We start from the raw sequence: 21,039 nt of genomic DNA, 5'->3' as shown, positions 1-21,039 counted from the left end.
GGGGAAGAGAGAAGGGCTTGAGTCAGTGTTGTTAAAGCACGAGGTGGAAGCAGGAAATGCTTATCTCATACTCAATTGCCATATTAACCAAAATGAAAATTTACATCCACAAAACTGAGAGATGAAGGTGTTTGCATTTGAACTAACTGTGAATTGTGCTGATGTGGCTACTGGAAAGATGAAGCAGAAAAATTAAGCACAATTCAGGGATATAATCTTTTTGAAGTACTATTTAAATTTTGGATGGTGACAGGTTCTTCCAGAGCCACAAAAGGAATTAACCTTAAGAAGCCTTGAGAGTATTCTATTTTGTCCAGTACCTGAATGGATTGTAGTATATATGATTTTAAAAAAATCCATTCAGCATGACCATGCGCCTTTGTAAGGACACACTACCTTGGAGATCGTGTTGGGTGTAAGTCACAAACTATTTCTTCTAGTCTGCGTGCCTGTTGGGCAAGTGGCTTCACCTCTCTACACTTCAGTTTTCTCATCTGGAAAGTGGATAATAATGTCCGTCTTCAACTTTTGTCAGGATTAGAGACGGTGGGTGTGAACAATCTCATTGCTATTATTTTTGTTTTTTTGTATCATTCAATCCATGACTGCAGAAAGCCATCATTTTCCAACCCATCATTTGTGATTGTCCTTTGCACTTAAAGTGATTAGAGACATTGGACTCTATGGTTTCCTCTTAATTTCATTCAAAACTAAAAATAAGAACTGTGTTTTAGGTGGAATTGTGTATGTCTGGCATGCACAAATGCCCCTTGGGGAAACTTAACGCTGCCTCTACTCAAAGTAAAATTCTGACATCAAGCCCCTGGTAGAATATCATCTTCCTTCCTCTTGGTTGATTTACCTCCCTATGTGTGTGAGTGAGAGATACACATATATACATATATGCACACACCTATATATATGTGTGTATTATATATATGGGTTATATGTATTTGTATATACAGATAGGTAAGTAGATTATAGATGCAGTTTCAAATGCTTTGTACCGCTAGAACTCATTCTTCAAATAACCCTATTGCCATATTGCAAAATGTGATATGGCTTATGCTGCTTGAATGGGAGAGGTCTAGAACCCACCCACTTAGCCCCATTTCATGAGATGGCCCTAAAATTTTTCCAAGGAGCCTCCAGGATTGCATTCATCCTAGCGTGAATGCATAGCTCATTGGCTCACATTTTCTCTAGCTAGGTTGAATAGGTTTACTCATTGCTGAAGTAAGGCACTGTTTTTAACTCATTACCAAAACTTCAAATGAACATAAAGACGTTCCATGGTCACAAAACCTGAGAAAATGTCATACAAACGTTCTTTAGTTTTGCAGCATAGAAAATTTTTTCCATCAATGATTTTTCAGCAACCCCAGCAAACCACAAGCCCTGAATATCTCATTAGCTTCTAAAGTGTGTTTCCAGCTGTGAGCTTATTCCCTTTTATCACAGAAACCATAAAGTGATCCCACTACTACGGATCGCCATAGCATGACCAGTTGGTAAGACCATCCGCTTATCTGACTAAGAGCAAAACTCTTCCTTAAACTTTAAACTTGAATCCAGGGGCAACCGGTTCAGGAATAAAACATGAAGCTTTATGAAACTACAATGCCATTCTTTTGTTTACTGCTGTCACGTTTGAATATGTGATGCTTTTGAATTTCTCAAAGTCAGCCTCCAAAATGGGTCTCTATAACATTACTTCTGTAACATTTAGGGGGGTTATGAAAGCAGGAGGATTCTGTGATCAAATATGAATGGGAAATGCATGCAACAGAGATAAACTGATTATTTTCCCCAGGGACTTCCTACAGTTAGGTTTAAGACTCACTTTAAGAAGCCAAATGAGATGTATCAAATTCAATAGATCCTCTTATTATAGTCACCGTGGAGGTACTTGCTGTGAAAATCCTGTAGAACCAAGTGTTCCTTGGAACACAGTTTGGGAAATGCTGTTTTTTAAAATAAGCTAAAACCCATTATGATTTACAAAATGAAAACTATCTTAGGACAGATGGAATTCACTGTTAGAAGTTGGTAATGATCTTAAAGTTATTTGAGGACTCCATGCCCAGGTTTCTTTTCCTCTGAATAAGTAGACAGCTATAGGAATGGTAGCTGCCAATTTCTCTTCTGAAAGCATGAACCTAGAGGCTGAGTTTTACATGATAGATTGGTGTTATGAAAAGATTGATTTTGCTGTACTATGGGACAAGCAATTCATTTGCTCCCTAACAAATAGCAGGTGCTATCTGTTCAAGGAAACCATCTCCATAGAAGCAAAATATCTCTTTTCGGGTTATCAAAAGTACCGTGTTATTGAATCTTCCATATTTTATTGCTTTGGGTAGGTCATTATTCTGCCAGGGTCACTTACATCAGCATTTACAAACCAGCAGGAGTGCCTAAATACGGCATTTGTGACAACTGTGTATCTTGGGGTCCCTATTTTCCAGTTGTATCTCTCCATTCCACCCTGCTGCCCCCATCACTTTATAAGCTGTATATAGTACATGCACTGTATATTCTGTTTACACAGTGCCATCCGTGGTTCCATATCCTACATCTTTGTATCTCTGAGCCTTTGTGCCTGGATACATCCCTCTGCTTGAAATGCCCATTTCCTTCTGCTCCACCTGTTAACCTTCCACTCATTCTTCAAAGCTAAGTGCAAACGCCACTTCCTTTGTGACACTGTTTTCCCCAGTCCCCCCAGTTGGATTAACCCCACCATTTTCCGAGTTGCATGCCACTTGTTTATCACTCCTTCTCCATCACCATCTGGGTTCCCCAGTAAGCAGATCCTGCGATGGAGGAGTTAGGGGTCCAAAAGGCATCTTGGGGAGTGGCCCCAGGAAAGGAAAAGGGAAGGAAGCTGGACTGGACAGTCCCTGCTGCACATCTGTCACAGTCTTTGTCTGCCCCACGGGGAGCTCTGGAGCAGCAATTGCTCATGCAGGAGTGTACCTTGAGCAGAATTGGCTGTACTTCTGAGCCTCCACCTTGCTCTGACATCAACCAGGAACCACCCGGAGAAAAGCAGAACCTGTGCTTCTGGCTGAGATGGAACCTAAAGGCTCTAAAAGTTGGAACCTGTCAGTGACTCATGAAACTGACATGTGCTTCCTTTTGTGAAGGGGTCTGAGTAGTGCATCTCTAAGTCTGCTATGCTTCTCATCCTTCTACTGTCATGAGGGCTTTTATTCCTTGACCCATATACCCAGACTTTTGGAAACAGAGGGAACTTTGGAGAATATGAAGTCCAACCTCCAAGTTTTACCAGTGGGAAAACTGAGACATTTATTGCCCACCTTCAACTATGATTTCCTTGACCAAATGATCCATCCTGAAATGGATCCCAAATCAGAATCTGGTAGGTCACTTGAACCAGTCTGCATTTACTACTTCCTCTTTTCAGTGACATGCTTCAGTATCCCTTTATCTGGCTGCCCCAGGAGGCACTGGCTTTTCCCGGAGGCCATCCTCAAGCTCACAGAAATGAGTGTTGATAGATGCCTGGTAAGAAAATGATGAAATTATTAGTGATGTCTCCACCAGGCCTCTGTGGTTCAATTACACATAAAAAAAAAAAAAAAAAAAACAACAGTATTGACATTTTAAATATTAGGCTTTCATGATTTGAAGTCCCCAAACAATTACAGATGATGAAGGGGGACACAAACCCCCCAATAACTAGATGAGCTGCAGCAATAATTCGGAGTCCTTGCACAGTTTTTTTGTTTGTTTGTTTGCAAAAGGAAGAAAATCAATGAGCACAACGGGAGTAAATCGCAGCAGAGTGTTGGTTTTCTTTTCTGTTTATCCATCGTTCTTAATAGACGCCACTTGGCTTGGAGGTTGTCTTAAATGCACTTTGCAGGCTCTGCTTGCTCTGACTCTTTGCTTTCTTGACGGATCTTCTTGGCATAGTGGATCTGGGGCCTCTGCTCTCCCGCAGGGGTCTGCGCCACTCTCGTGGTGACTGATAATGCCTTAATTACCAAACCCAAAGCAGGTGATGTCTGCCTGCTTGGTCCTGAGGGCTCTTGATTACTCAACTCCCTAAAAGGAAACACTTTCCACATCAATAATTAAACACAGCAATTAGGGGAATTTAAAAAGTGTAATTAGACAGAATCAACTCTCCTGTCCCTTGGGTATCCTGCCTCTTTTTTTTTCTTTTTCATGTTTTACTCCCTCCCTTCTCTTCCTTTAAAGTGTCATTTTGTGGCCATAAGGGGCCTCTGTTCAATGTCTTTCAAGCCTGGGCAGAAGAGGGGAAAAAAAAAAACAGTGAAAGGAATGTACGTGAGGAGTGGAAGGTAAGTGCAGACCAAGACTGTTTGGTTTCAGTGCTTGTGATCTGCTGATTTCTACAAGTCAGCCAGCCCCAGCTCTTGGGGCTGGAGAGGTAGGTTATAAGGCTGGCACATGAGTGTGTGCGGGAGATCTCCATGAAGGAACCCACCTGCCCTGGAATAGAGCAGTGCACAGTGTGTAGCACAGTGCATGGTGCCCCTGAGAAGTACCCCCAGGAAACTGCCTCTGCTAGGGCCCTTCCACTTCACTTCATTGGAATCTCCATCTAGTGTCCTTGGGCAAAGAGAAACCATTCTTATTTTTCCATGTTGAGGAAATGAAAATCAATCATAGGCCAACTGGATAATAGGAAACCTACGAACATTAAAGATGTGTCCTAATTCAGTATGATAATATGGGCCTCTATATGTAAGTCTCTCCCCCCACATTTCCACTAAGGTGGCTAGAGATATGAGCAATAAGGAAAAAGCAATATCAGCAATGGACAAGAGCAAATCACATTCTACACACCAAAGTTCATTAATTTCTCTAAAATACGTTGCAAGGAAATCTGGATTGAGGTAAGAGTAGTCACTCCAGGGGTTGTTGAAGGAAAGCTTGGCCTCGAAGGAAGCAGAAGGGAACTCAGGGGGGCCTTAAGCTCTGATATCAGGGTGGGAGGTGAGTTGTGCTGTAGTGCAGGGTACGTGGCAAATCTTGAGTCGGTGTTGGGAAGACATCAAGCTCGGGACTGAACGAGCATCATTCAAGCTTGCAATGGGCAAGGTCAGGCGTGACTTCCAAGGACAAGCTTACCGGGTCCAGCCCAGGCCTCAGCCTTGGCACACAATCCCTGTGTTCACTCCTGCCTCCTGCTCATGGACCATTTGAATTTTCAACTTGACAAAGTAAATCACAGAAGAAAGGTAATATTTCTCTTCTCCTTTTGTCTGGGTCAGACAGATTTCAACTGGAAATCAGCAAAACAGAAGCCATCTCAGCTCTTCAATATGGACACATACAGAAATACAGACCCAGCCCTGTCATTGCATAAGGTCAGCAAACAGAAACACGATCAGATACGAAGCTCCATCGTTTAAAAGAACAGAACCAACTGGAAGAATCAGAGTTAAACGTCCTCCCTTCCTGCCCCTCTGTGATATAGAATTTCAGTATGAAATAGGAGAAAACTTGAGAAAATCTCTAATTTGTTTGCGCAACAAGATTTTGCATGTCCAGTTTGAAAAGATTAACTGAATACCATGCAGAAATGATGAAAGTGGCCTAAATGTATCCTGATTCCAAAGAGAGAAGTTTAATCAAAGGATGAAAGGAAAAGAAATGCTGCAATCGTTTAGACAACAAAAACAGGTCACCTCAAAAGAAGAAAAATGAAGTTGACATTAATGTCTCCCTCAAAATACTACATTTCAAAAGATGTTAGCCTAATTGCATTGTTTTGAGGGGGAAATTTTGTGACTTAAGAATTCTGTAACCACCCAAATAGTTTCAAGTGCTAAGGTAAAGAAAGTTAAGGTATCACAATAAAAACGAATGCACTAAAATTATGTATTAAAAATTAATTAGGTTGGGCCACAGTGGCTCAGTGGCAGAGTTCTCGCCTGCCATGCCAGAGACCCAGGTTCAATTCCCGGTGCCTGCCCATGAAAAAAAAAAAAAAGAATTACTACTAGATTGTATGTATAGTAACACAGTAAATTTTTAAAAAATCCACGGAACTGTACTATACAGTGAACCCTAAGTTAAACCATGGACTATAGTTTATAGTACAATAATACAAAATGTACTATCATTAATTATAATAAATGTTCTACATCAATACAAAGTGTTAATAATATTAACGACAATGTGGTATATGGAAATACTATATTTAATGAATAATTATTCTAAAAACCTGTAACTTCTCTGATGAAGAAAAAAAGAACTCTGATAGACAAAAAAGGAAATAATAATGTGACGACGTCATTTGTTAGTGAAAGAAACATCTTGAAAAAAATAAGATAATGTTTAAAAATAAAAAGAAAAGTTGAGACTGATGTACCAGACACATACACACACACACACACACACACACACACGCCTGCCTGCACACGTGCAAACACATAGCGAAAAAGAGGGAAAAGAAAGAAAAGTAAAGTAAGCAAGCTGGAGTGGCAAAGTTAGCATCAGACAAGGTAAAATACAAAGTAAAATATTGTAAGTAGAACAAAAGATCTTTTTTTTTCTTTGCATGGGCAGGCACCAGGAATTGAACCTGGGTCTCCTGCACAGCAGGCAAGAACTCTGCCACTGAGCCTCCGTGGCCACCCAAAAAATCCATTTTCAGTAATCGTAGATCCAATCTATAGCTTCATATTCATGACCTTTAATGTGCCAAAGGGACGTCAACATTTAACTTCAAAATATATTAAGGAAAAGCTGTTAGAGATATAGAGTTTTTTTTTATGTTTTTGGTCTTTAATTGATTATATTGAAATAATTATAGATTCATAGTAAATTGCAAAGCAATGAACAGGGAGGTCCTATGTTCCCTTCACTGCTCTAATAGTAATATCTTACATTACTACAGTTTAATCTGAAAACCAGAAAATTTACATATTTACAATCCACAATCACAGAGGAAGAAGAGATTTTTTAAAATACCACAGTACTGTAGAATATTTTAATACACCCATTTTGGTCTTTGTCAGAGCATTTGGAAAAATACAAATAAACACAGAATTCTCAAAATACAATTAGCTTTAATTTAAATGTATCAGAAGGTAACCTATCCTACGTTCAGAAAGTAGAAATATTTTTAGTCTGTGGACTGTTTTTTAAATATGTTTATGAAAAATCATTAATTCCTAGGAGTTTGACTATTATTAAACTCATACCCTGTCTACAAGTGAAAAATAATAACAGAAGGAAAAGTAAAATTAATAAAACCACTAGAAGTTAAAATGCTTTTCTTTTAAAATTTTTGAATTAAAAAAGAAATCAAATCTATTTTAAGGCAATTTTTGATAATAGCAAAAATGATACCACTGCACACCTACTGTATTTGATACAGTGGTGTAAATAGGATGAATTCATACCCTATATACACTAATAGTAGACTAGTAAAAATAAAAGCAAGTGGAGTGAACATTCAAATCCAAAAACCAGAAAAACAGAAGGGAAAAAAAAGAGAATGCATATGACCAAAAATATCAAGGATATTGGAAAACATGCACTTTATATTTCTAATTAACTTAAGTGTATTTAAATAAATTTTGGTATCTAGGAAGACACAAAATCACCTAAATTGGCTATCGAAACAAATGCAATATCAGTTGTTGAAAGAGAGAATCCAAATTAAATTCAAAGCAAACAAATAAAAGCCTGCAAAACTTACTGAGAGAAGGGGGTGCAAGGGTAGTTCGTGGTAGAAATCTCACCTGCCATGCGGGAGGCCCAGGTTCAGTGCCCTGCATATGCACCCCCCTCCCTGCACTCCCCTCCCCCCAAAGAAATCAACAAATGGTGCTGCAATAGTGGGATACTCACATGGAAAAAGAATGAAATGTGACCCCTACCATGCAACATAACAAAAAGAAAAAAAATATTGAGAGCAATCTGTTAAAGATTTTCCATGTAGAATCAACTCTTCTTCTGTTATCTGTAGCGCTAATAAAACCTGACTCACATGGAGGGAACAGATTCTGGAGAATTGTCCTTTCCATGGGCAGCAACTGTGGGTCCTATTGCCACCATCTTCACTGTGTCTTTACAGCACTTGATATGCTGAGCATGACCATTTCATGAAACATTTTCCTGCATTCCCTTGATGTTTTCTTCCATATGACAATACCCTCCTTCTTCACAGACCTTTCGTCCTGATTGTATGCCATGTAGTTTTCCCACGGTCCAGGCTTTGTCCCACCAATTGATATATTTCCTTTGTCTCAGTTAACCAATCCTGTTTCCTTCTCAAGAAATTAATTAGACCTGCTGCATTCTGAATTTTTTCCTTACTATCTCACCCAATTTTCCCACAACTACATGATCAGATCTTGAAATTCCTTTTTTTTTTCTAGAAAGGAAATGCTTATGAGAAAAACAGGAAAGAACTTCTCTAGGTTTTTTTGCTTGATTGTAGACTCTTAAATGCTTTACTCTTGGGATGTATTTCGTCCTCTCTTTTGTGAACGTCTTAGTTTGTTTGTTGTTTGATTTTTACTGTACTTCTCATTTTTAACCAGATCTCCTGTTTCTTATTCCTAACTTGACCTATTTTTGTTTCATTTCCAAGCACTTAGCATTTCAAATTTTCCCACCCTTCCACTGGTTTTAATGACCATATCTTTCAGCTTGATTACCTGCTCCACTTCTGCCTACAAAACTTAACTTCTGTGTTCTATATCCTCACAAACATAATATGGCCTGATCTGGCAATGTCATATTCTTCTTACTTTTTTTAAAAATTTTTCTTGCCCATGAAGCTTGATTTGAACAGTTTTGGTATTGTTAAATATTATTTTACCGTTATATCACATTTAGGGTTTTATGTTTTCACGTCCTGCGTTCTTTCCTGATACCTGAGAGCAGATACCATTTTTTGTGGCTCAATATTTGCCATCTGTTGGGGGTTGAATCATGACCCCCCCAAAAGGTATTTTCAGGTCCTGACCTCTGTTCTGTGGGTGTGAACCTATTTGTAAATAGAACCTTTGAAGATGCTATGATTATATCTTTGTGAAGATATGCTCAAACTGAATGAGTGTGATTCTTAATCCAGTATAACCAAAGTCCTTATAAGCAAAGGAAATTGGTTATGGAAGCAGAAGCCAGAACCCAGAATAAGTCAGAGAATGAGCAGATCACCATGTGATGAAGGCAGAAATGCAAGCCAAAGATCTCCAAGGATTATATGACGTCAGCCCTGGAATACTGTAGACACTGGGAGAAAGTGTGGCCTTGTCAACACCTTGAATTTGGATGTCCAGCCTTCAAAACTGTGAGACAGTCAATTCCTATTGTTTAAGCCAACTGGTGTGTTTGTCATAGCAGCCTTGGCAAACTTTTACCACCTTATCATCTGTGATCTGTCTGTAGAGGGAGCCTTAATAGACATGGTTTTGTGGCTATCTTCTGAAATGAATGATAAACCCTGAGATGGAAGGGTTTAACTACATACACTTCCGCTGTTTTCTTCAGCACATCATTAAGACTCGCTAATCTGCTAGATAACCCGTGATGTTCTGATTTGCTGATTTTGTATCATCTAGGGAACTCACCAATATTGTCTTAATAAAGTAGAAAGCAAAGTACCCATTAGTTGTTGAAAGAAAACCATTTGCATTGAAAACCACCAAACTAAAGCATGCAATATCTTGAGAGACACATTTCTAAGTGTGAGACAAACGTTCATTTCTTAGCAATACACAGATAAATAATTGATTTTTTTGAGGATCAACATTCTTTTGTCAACCAAGATCTACATTATTCATAAGTACATACGTCCAAGTTAACAAATCAATCTGAAATGAACGTACATGAAGCCATACTTTCTCTTATTCCATGCAGTCTGTTATTGTCTGTCCTCTCCTCTTCTATATTCTACTTTTTAAAATGCCAGTTGCAATCCTGTAAAGCAGTGATTCTCACTGGGGGATGATTTTGCCCCCAGAGGGACATTTTTGGTTGCCATGTCCTGGAGGAGAGGGGAGTGCTACTAGCATCTAGTGGATAGAAGCCAGGGATGTTGCTCAAATTCTACAAGGCACAGAACAGCTCTTCATGCAAAGATTTATCCAGCCCCACATATTGGTAATGCTGAGGCTGGGAAGCCTTGATCTAAAGGAAACCCTGATCTTGTGGAACCCACAAAGAAGGTCCATTTTTCTTTATTGGCAGTGCTTGGAGTACACTTTCTTCAAGCTGATGTCAGCTGTTGAGACTCTATGGGGTCTCCAACCCCATAGAGGGCACTTTGAGGTGAGAATGTTAATGAATGCCTTGCCAAGTGTCTCTGAACGCTGATTCAGCACTTGGGATGATTAGCAGTGTTGGGTTAGAACTAATGAGCTTTGGATGCCAGTAGTTGGTATTTGGGATTAGTGGGGCATTGAGACCCAACAGTACCCAACCTCTTTCTGACTTGCCTGGGCCTCTGTTATTTCAAAACCCAGTGGTGGAAAAAGTGCTGAGATGGCAGTTTATTCCGCATCAGGCTAATTACTTCTTTTCCCAAGATCAAGAACATCCTGCCTACTGAGGCAGGGAAGCTAAGGCAGTTTTTGTGCCCCTCAAAGGAAATAGGTGATTAGCAAAGAATCTGAAAGCAGAGCACAAAGTGGAAGCACCTATAATGTAGTCTGTAATCCAATCTGGCCAAGAAGTGAGTTGTGATTAAACTCAGAAGCATGAGATTGGGAGATTGGCCACCACAGACAGCTGCTGCCAATTGAAAGAAAGAGCAGGAAGAGCCCAACAGAACACATATGAACTGGAGAGAATTTGGAACTGAGCACACGGGGCTTCTTTTGGTTGGAAGGTTTGAGTTCATCACCGCAAGCTCTCATCAAACTCTCTCTACAGGGATGTTGTTAGTAATTTTCTTAAGAATAAGCAATGTGTGTGTTTGTTTTCTTAAACGAAGATATTTTACATATTCTTCTGCATTGTTGTTTACATTGTTCAGCTGTAAACCACTATGGATTGGTTCCTCAGGCATACACTGGTTGGAAAAGATTTTCAGGTTTTCCCTGGACTGGAGAGCAGAGGTGATTGTTCCCATTTGCTTGGTATAACATTGTGCAATGGGCTTTTTGTCTCCTGGCCTTGCTCCTTTATTATGTAAATGTATTTTTGGACTGGTATGACCTCTAAAGTCTTGTTTCCCATCATTACTATGAATTTCAAAGGACTGAATAATGTTGGCACTGTCTTAAATGCAGAACAGCAGTTCCTGTTTATATCATCATTCGAGGAAGCATAAGAAAATAAAAGCACACTGGAAAAAGCAAAGTAAATACGTAAGTACTAGCTTTTTCTTGGCAGATATAAGGTTTGGTTATAAGAGATATGGAAGGTTCAAATCATATACCAGTTCTGCATTGCTCTTTGGCCAGGTTCTTTGCAGATTTGAGAGTAAAAGTAGCAAGGTGATAGCAAGTGAATGAAATTGCTTTCTATAGCAAGGGTACCTTGATTAGTTCTATAAAATTGAAGAGGAGACCAGGACACAGAGAGATGCAGACAATTATGAGTCACATAGAAATTGGGAGATGGAGCCAGGTACTTCCGGTTTTCAAGTTTGACCATATTCATGGTGTTTTTCCATCCTACTAATGCTATTAAATTCTGTGCTTAATTCCCAGGCATGATCCTCTGGTCTTTTTAATTTATGCAGTTTTTAAAAAATGCTTTCTAGCTAGTGAACAGTGTTTGTTGAAGCCTAATGTGGGAGGAATAACAGAGCCCAATCAATAATAGTTGTAATTGACTTTTTTTTCTAAATTTGGTGAAGAGTTAAATAATAGCATGAATGAATGAAATAATTGCACAGGCCAGTATCAAGTTAGGTATAAAGTATCTCAGTTATTTCAATCATCTGAAAAGCCAAACCATATCAACCTCAAGGACTCTTATGGCAATTGGCTATGTTGTAGCTAAAAATAAACTCTTTCACGTCCTTCTCTATCTCATCGTCATCATCACCATTCTGAGCAATTTCAGCTTACAATACATTTGTACAGCATTGCCAGTCTTTTTAACAGTCTCACCATGGCTTTTCTTATTCACGATAAACACAATCATTATCTCCATGACCCTTCCCCCAGCAGGAGCCACTTCTGTCTTTACAAAGGAAAAATAAGTGGCTCTTTCACTGGTGTTCAGCCCATGAACGTGGCAGACAAGAATAAAATCCAACTGTTCTAAAACTTTGTCAAAGTCAGTGTTGTAACTGCTCAGATTTAATTTTAAGATCCCAAGCAACTACTGAGATTTAGACCTACTGTCTTATTTGACCTATAGTTGGCATTTTAAGACCAAGAAAGGAAAATGGATCAAGGCAGAAGTAGCAATTTCTATTTCCTAGAAGGTTCAGTAATGCTCTGGTGTTTGGAAGGACAGTAGAGACCCATAGTTTCAACTGGTAATCACTGTTAACGGTTTGGCGTGCCTCTTTCCAGATTTTTGGTACATCTACCTCACATACAAAAATGGTATAATAGTTATCTATGGTCAAAATAATGCTACATAACATGACCACAAGATCTCAGAGAGACACAGCAACACTTACTTAGTTTAAAAGTCTCAGCTGACCCAGGGTGGCTTGGGATCTCAGCTGACCTTGTCCATGCTTGTGGGCTGCTGTGGGTCAATCAGATGGCTCTGCTGATCTTGACAGGGTTGGCACACACGTCTGGGGACTCAGCTGGCTGAAGCTGCCCTAGGATGGTGTGGAACCCCAACTCTGTACCCCAATTTTGACAAGTTCTTAACCCAATTTGCATTCCTGTGGGTGTGAGTCCATTAAAAATAGAATCTCTTTAAGATGTTATTTTTAGTGAAGGTGTGGCCCAACAAAATGAGGGTGGTATTACTCCATGTCACTGGAGACTTTATGAAGAAAAGGCCACAGGGTGAAGCTAGAAGTCAGCAGAAACCAGATGAGCAGACACAAGGAGAGAGCTCACCATGTGACACAAGGCATCACTACTTGCATGACTACTGCTAAATATTTCATTGGCCCAAAGCAAGTTACATAGATGAACACAGAATTAAGGGGTGGGAAAATAAATACCACTCATGATGGAAAAGCTGCAAAGTCCAATGCAAAAAGCAGGGATAAAAGGAAAGATGAAGAATTGAAGCCATACACACACTCAACCTACCATCACAGAAGTACATTCTTCTGCACACACATTGTCACCTTGTCACATCAATGTAGTAGTTGTAACAAATTGAAAGTAGAACCAAACGGAAAGTAGTAGCTTCCACCTGACTACAGTTTGAATGCCAAATGCAATGTATTTGCTCGCTTAATTGCAGCTTCCAATATGTCCCATGCACAATAACCAGGTCAAGGCATATGATACATATAAAGGTAGGAAAATGTCAAGAGTCTACGAAGTCCTGTGGCCCGAGAGCTGCAGTGCCTTTTAATGAGCAGATTCAGAAGGCAGGTCTGTCGTGGTGTTGGTAGAGGATCTAATACCTATGGCAGGAGGCACTGGTCTGGTGACAGGATGTCAACGAGAATGGCGGCGAATCTTGCAGCCCAAGCATTACAGTGGGAGTCAGAGACCTCATGTCGACCCGCCTCAATCTGATGCTCACAAGGCAGTGTCTGCACTGGATTCTTATAAGAAGTGCCCATCTAGCTGGCGTTAAGCCAGACTATATCATTTCCCTGCACAAGCATCTGTTTACTACTTATTACCACTTATTACAAGAACATTTGTTTACATTCCGTTTTGTGGCCAATGTGTTTTCAAGTTTTGGATTTTTTCCCCAGTTTGTTTGCATTCTAGTTTTAGTCCATGTGTTTACAAGTTAGGGGGATTCAAGATCATTATTTTCATTTCAGTACACAAATATGTTATTGCATGTTTTTATGAGATAATATTTGTTATTTTATGGCTTATTTTGTAACATAATAATGTTTCTACAACATTTCTATGTCAGTTGAAACAAATGGAACTCAATCTTTTTAGTATTACAATATATCCCATTATATGGATATAACAGAATTTTTCAGCCGGCCCCTAATGATGGACATTTAAGTTGCTTCCTGTTCTGGAAACAGGAAGCAGCGTTGCATGGAACACACTTTTACATAAATATTTTTGAATTCACACTGGTATTCCTATAAATTAAACTTGTAGAAGTGGGATTGTGGGATCTCCCATACTTTACAATTCAGCAAGACTGAGCTAGCTGTGTGTACTTCCTGAATGGGTTGCACCCTCCCACACCTCCATGCCTTCAAACATAATGTTCCTTCTAGAATCTTCCTCCCTCCTTAACTTGACCCTTGACAAATGATAGTGAAACTCCACAGTAAAAAGTGAATGCACCTGTCCCTTTGCAATACCTCAATTTCATAGGTCCTGTGTTGGAGGCCACCTAAATCTCTACTCATCTTCTAGTGTTCATTCACGCACTACTGCGTTTGTGAAGGCTTCCCTAAGTTCTGGTACTCCTTTTCTGAATGTTGCAAGCACTCCCATAGTAATTGTTCCATTGAAACATTATTTGTCATTGTATCAATCTACAGAGTAGATGGTAAGTGCTTTGAAGGTAGCTCCATCCATGAAACTCCATTTTTATATAAAGCACTTGGCCAAAGTATGCTCTCAATAAATGCTTATTAAGTTAATATCTTAGACAAGGGGTCAAACCAGATTCTCACCGTATAATAATAATCAAATGTTTATTTGATCATTCATTAAATAAACATTTATTGAGGGCCTACATTTGCAGTGACTTGGGTATGTTTGAAATGAGAGGGTGGAGAGAATATGAGTGCGCTTTATCGAAATGGGATGGATGGTCTTTTGCAGAGTGTCTGATAAAATTCCAGATGTTTTTCTGCAGAAAAAAAGTACATCGATGCTCATATTTATATCTTTCTTACAATCACAGTGAGTTCACTACTTCCTGATACTCATTCTAGAACTCAGGTTAGGAACCTCTGCCTTACATTGATAAAAACTTGGCCCTATGTCAGACTTAGCTATACTTAGAGCAGATATTGTGGGCTTGGGGTTAGACCCACCCATCTTTGCCTTTCGTCCTTACCTTATCACAGGTGTGCACATAGCCAGAAGAGTGATTCTGTCATATCTCTGTCAGTCTACATTATAGATTGTCTCACCTATTCCCCAAAAATATATTGAGACACACACATTTTAAGTTCAGATAATGAGATACATGCAAATGGGATCATCTGCCACAAAGATATCTCATAACTTATTTGGTATTACCTAACCATGATTCTGTGTAAATGCATAGGTCTATTCAATTTACCAGAAGAAAGGGAATTTCATAAAGCTTACCAAATAGGAAGTATGATTTCTGCATCTTAAAAGGCAACATAGGGCCTGTTTAGATAAAATGAAACATCAAGATCCCATTCCCAATGGTAGCAAAAATAGAATGTCTTTCATAACCATCTCAACAGAAGATGTGTAGGACATGCCTATAAAAGGCTTTTTTTGAAGCTTTGTGACCTTGAGCAAAGAGTCCTTAGACATGATACTAAAAAGCAGAATTCATAAAATAAATTGATAAATTGGACTACATCAAAAGTTAAAATTTTGCTCAGCCAAATACACTGTTAAGAGAATAAAAAGATAAACAGCAGGTTGGGAAATATTTCCCAAATCACAGCTCCAACAAGACCTGTATTTAGAATATATAAAGAACTCCTAAAACTCAACAGCCCAATTCAATAAATCACCCAATTAAAAAAAATGAGCAAAATTTTTTTAAAAAACATTTCAACAAAAAGATGATAAAACACACGAAAAGATGTTCAATATCATCAGCCATTAGGAATATATCAATTAAAACCACTATGAGATATTGTGACATACCTGTCAGAATAGCTAAAATGAAAAATACTGGTAATATCATTTGCTGACAAGGATATGGAGCAATTGGAGTCCTCATAAATTGTGGGTGGGAATGCAAAATGGTACAGCCACAAAATAGTTTAGCAGTTTCTTATAAAGTTAAACATATACTTATCAAATGAGCCAACAATCCCACTCCTTGGTATTTATCCTAGAGAATTTATTTTTCTAATTCACACAAAAACCTATATTAAATGCTTATAACCATTCTACTCATAATCACTATAAACTGGAATCGATCCAAATGTCCTTTAGCAGGTGAGTGGATAAATCAAACTGGTCCATTCATGTACTACGTATATGACTCAGCAACAGAAAGGAAGAAACTATGTATGCACACAGAGAATGCATGACTCTCAAAGGCAAAATGCAGGGACAGAGAACAGCTCAGTCTTGTCAGGGGTTTGGGTGGTGCAGGCTAAAGCTACAAAGCTTTATATAATAGCATGATACTGGAGTGATGGGCTAATCTATAAGAGGTTATTCAAATCTATAAACATAGTAAGTTTCATAGAATCACATTCCAGAAAAGTCATATTTTCTTTATGTTAATTTAAATATAAAATAAAATAAAAGCTTTACTAAGGAACATAAAGGAAAACTTATATAAATGAAGTCCTATTGTCCTCCTAGATTGACAGCCTCAAATTTAGTAAAAATGCCATTTCTTCCTGAATCTGTCCTTACATTAATGAACTCACAATTCCAATGGAAATGAGGAAGAAAAGGAGACTTTAAAAAATATTTTGTACTTCTTTGGACCTTTGGGAAGAGAACAATACAATAAAAAATATTCATGAATAGAATAGATAGGAATTTTCATGTTAGATATTGAGATATATTTTGAATCTGTATTAATTGATAGTGTTCTACTGGTGCTAAAATAAGCATAGACCAGAAGTAAAAAAAATCTTAGTACATAGAATGAGGTTTACATAGTAATTTAATATATGGTGTAGATGGCATATCAATATTGGATGAAAGGTCAGTTGACTGTTCATTCTTTTAAAAGAAGAAAGTATTGAGAATTCAATCTCACTCCATAATTCAAAATGCATTACAAAATGAGTAAAATTAAAACCAACAATGGATGTTTATTTATTTAAAATTAAAGTAAAAAGATCTTACTAAAAAAATATTATGAAGGAAAACCAGTAGTCACAAAGGAAAATATTGGTAGATTTAAAAAAATCAAAATTGAAAAGTTTGATATCAAAAATACCATAAATACAGAAGAAATGAGAAATGATAAACTGCAATATTTGTTACATAAAGGACAACAGGTGACTATCGTCTCTATAAAGAGAATGCTTAAAATCTAGGAAAAAGACATCCTGTTAGAAAATAATAAATAAAAACAAACATAATATAATCAGGAAATGTTGTTAAAAATCATATTCCTAATAAATATCTGGCGAAATGCTGACTAGTTTAAAAATAAATATTAAGAGATTGAAAAGCCATTTCCCCAGATTTCTAGGCAGCAATTATACAACATCATAGCACAAAGTTTTAATGAGTGAATGGGAAGACTTTTTCTTTAAAATATTTTTATTCAAATCTGTTTGACAAAACTAGACAAGTGTATAAAACAAACATTAAAAAGTGAAAGTTTGTCTACTTGACAGTTAAGTGCTGAAAAACTGAGTTAGATTTTTCCAATCAAGTTGTCACACAGCAGATAAAAAAATATGGGATGCTTCACCAATTTGCATGTCACCCTTACTCAGGGGCCATGCTAATCTTTTCCGTATCGTTCCAATTTTAGTATATGTGCTGCTGAAGCAAGTATGGGGAAGACATTTTAATATATTTGATATGGAACTAAAATACTTTAAGTTATCTATTACGATTTAAAGACAAAATATAAATATCTTCATGGAAGGCAAGTATGCAGTAAGCATCAAAAGCTTTAAAAGTGTACATGCTTTTCTTTTAGTTCAAGAAATAATAAAACACGTGAATTAAAATCTTTAACTTTGGAAACAACCTAAGTATCCAATAATAAGGGACTCTGTAAACACTTTATGGCAAGTCATTTACTAGGATATTGCACAGCCGTTTAAAATGAAATAAATGTGCATGTGTGTACTGACAGGAATGATGTTTCCTATTTATTCCTAAGTGCAAGAGCAGTTTGAAACAGTGTGGTTATAAGATGATCTCACTTTATAAATAAGTTATAAACATCAGTATAGAATAGTCTGGAGAGGTGTATTTTTAAATGTTACCTTTTTTTTTATAGAAGGATACATGGGGAAAATGTACCCATTGCAAACTATGGACTAGAGTTAACATTCGTATTTTAATAAATGTTACACTAGAGTGGTGGGTGGGTGATTTTTACTTTTAGGAATTTTGTTTCTCTATATCGTCTGTATTTCTGAATGGACATGTTTTACTTAGGTGATTTTTTTTTTTAATTAAGAAGGTCCATTGAGGAGTTGCAAGGGTAGTTCAGTGGTAGAATTCTCACCTTCCATGCAGGAGAACCCAGTTTGATTCCTGGTCCATGCACTTCCCCCCAAAAACAAACAAACAAACAAGCAAGCAAACAAAGAAAAATTTAACAGATGATGCTGCAATAACAGGATACTCACATGAAAAAAGAATGAAATGCTATCCCACCATACAGCATACAAAAAAAAAAAAAAAAGAAGGTCCGTTAGAAAACAGTTCTATTCTCTGTTGTCTTAACTTAGAGCCCATGCTGTTTGGTTTTTCTCTGTGGAAGGATGAGGTTTGCCTGCTTGGTCATGGGCTATTTGCGTTAGCATTGGGCAGAACTGATGTTGGAGAATGCATTGTGACTCTCTGCTGTGTTAGAGCCTCATAGTACAAGTACATCCCTTCATTTGGAAAGTTCAATTCCTGAGGGCCCTTCAGCTTATTTGGAATGAAGAGCTTGTTCTGTCTTGCTTTTCTTTAAAATGACTTCCATGAGCTCTGGCCCCCTTTCTTTGGGACCACCCTCAACATTTTCAGGGTCCTGGACAAGACTACAAATGGAAACCCCATACCATGTGTCTAAATTTTAAGTTATAGATCAAGCTAATACACTGTTAAATAAAATACATTCTAATTCTCCTATTTTGAAAATATTCCCATGTAACAACAAAACAGAACAAAAACAAAAAAAAGTTGGCAAATTATCAAAGATGACCAAATTTAATAATTGCTCATCTGGGTGTGCTGTTGATGGACCAGCAGTGTTGGATGAGCAGTAAAATAAAGAAGTGCTCAGATCATGAATTATTATCTATTTATTCTGTGCAATTTATCTTTTGTACCTTAATTTCAGCAAAATACTAATGACCTCATCATCAAGATTTTTATATTAGTGGAGTTCTAGTGACAGTGATGATTTAAAACAGGTGTTAGCTATTGTTTCCTGTAAAGGGCCAGAGGGAAAATGTTCTAGGATCTGCAGACAGTACCATCTCTGTCACAGCTATCCAATCCTGCTATCGTAGTAAAAAGAGCCATAGGCAAGATGGAAGCAAATGGATGTGGCTGTGTTCCAATAAAACCTTACTTATGAAAAGAGATGGCGAACCAGATTTGGTCTGCAGGCTCTAGTTTTACTGATTCCTGATCTAAAGGACTTCTTCAAGATATGAGTGTATTCTGATAAAAACATAACTTAAAGCGAATGTGAAAATACAAATTTTTTTTTTTTTTTTTTGCATGGACAGACACCGGGAATTGAACCCAGGTCTCTGGCATGCCAGGTGAGAACTCTGCCTGCTGAGTCACTGTGGCCCACCCACAAAAGTGTTAATTTTCACATGTTTTCAAAAGTTATTTTTCTTCTAAAGTATTTCACATTTTCTATCAAAAACCAATGAATCAATATCAAAATTTAAAAAAAAATATTAAAATTATTTAAAGTCCATACCGGAGACCTGGGTTAGATTCGCAGACCATGTACTTAAAAAAAAAAAAAGTAAGCAAAATTATTTAAAGCAGACATTTTTAAGGTTTCATTTTTGTTAATTAAAAAAAAGCTTTCTTTAAACCTTTTAATTAAATTCATGTCCATCTTGTCACCTCTGTGGAGAACCAGTCTCATGCTTTGCATGTGTCACCTAGACCCACCTATATACAAGTTGACAGTTAACATCATTAGCTTAATATTGCAGAACCCACCCATCCCAGCCTCTCTGTGCAATGACTGAGAGCACTGTGTAATGTGTGAGCAACTCCAGAACCATGAGTTGGATTGGGAAGAGAAGCAGAGAAGTGAGCACTCTAGGAAATGTTCCTTTCACATGTTGGGTTCTGTTATCTGATAGAACGCATTTGACAAGTTCGTGCATTTGTTTCTTTCTATAAACTAAGTGCTTCTCTTACTCAAATCCTCCCCCACCCCCCAGTCAGAAGCAATGTTAGTCTCTGATGCTGGCACCACCACAATTCACATAAGTTACCAGCATTCAGACATTGCTTCTTGAAGATGTAGGGCAAGAGGTTTGCAAAAGCATTTCCCTGGGAGCTGAATAGCGTTAGCCATGGGAACAGATGTTGAGGGTTGTGGGGTGCACTGTACCAGCACTTGAGTGATGGTTTCTTTAATAAAATTGCATGTGCATATGGGATCCATGGAATCTTCTAACTTGTGAGACTTATGATGGGGCATAAGGTCTTGCTTATACCTCAGGGCAAATTGGTGCTTTAACCTGTGTCCCTGTTGGAGTGAAAGGTTTACCCCTGCGTGCATTGATGTGGATCAAGCTATGCTGATGGATGATGTATAACGTACACTCCATTGATGACATCCCTCAAGTTTGTTTTGCCTGCTGCCTCATTTCATATAAACCTTTATTTTGGAGGTTTGTGATATAATTATCACAGAAGCTATCATATCTTAGATGTTAGTGAGACAGAATGCGTGCTGTTTTCTACCATTCAGTAGCAAGAAAGCTGAGATGCTCATACAGGATGCAGATGACAAATGTTAGAAAGAATATCCAGCCAGCCCAAAGACAATTAGTGTCCTAATTGTGGCTTCACACCACTTTCCCCGTATCCAATTTAAAAGACTTATTTATTTAGCATCTACTCTGTGTCCACCTAACAAACAGAAAAAAAAAAAAAA

The 21,039-nt window shown here is 37.9% G+C and overlaps 1 protein-coding gene and 1 non-coding gene across 2 annotated transcripts in view; one reads left to right on the top strand and one right to left on the bottom strand.

Annotated features, from left to right (window-relative positions):
• The window catches only part of LOC143688279 (heparan sulfate glucosamine 3-O-sulfotransferase 3A1), a 105,706-nt gene that overhangs the window by 70,299 nt on the left and 14,368 nt on the right, over positions 1-21,039 (top strand). The window lies entirely within an intron of this gene.
• LOC143689187 (U6 spliceosomal RNA) lies at positions 17,627-17,729 on the bottom strand. The gene has a single exon (XR_013178649.1). It is a non-coding gene; the product is annotated as a U6 spliceosomal RNA (small nuclear RNA).

The sequence above is a fragment of the Tamandua tetradactyla genome, chromosome 6 (assembly GCF_023851605.1).
Source record: "Tamandua tetradactyla isolate mTamTet1 chromosome 6, mTamTet1.pri, whole genome shotgun sequence".
NCBI lineage: Eukaryota > Metazoa > Chordata > Mammalia > Pilosa > Myrmecophagidae > Tamandua > Tamandua tetradactyla.
This window is presented reverse-complemented; position numbering and strand designations above follow the sequence as displayed.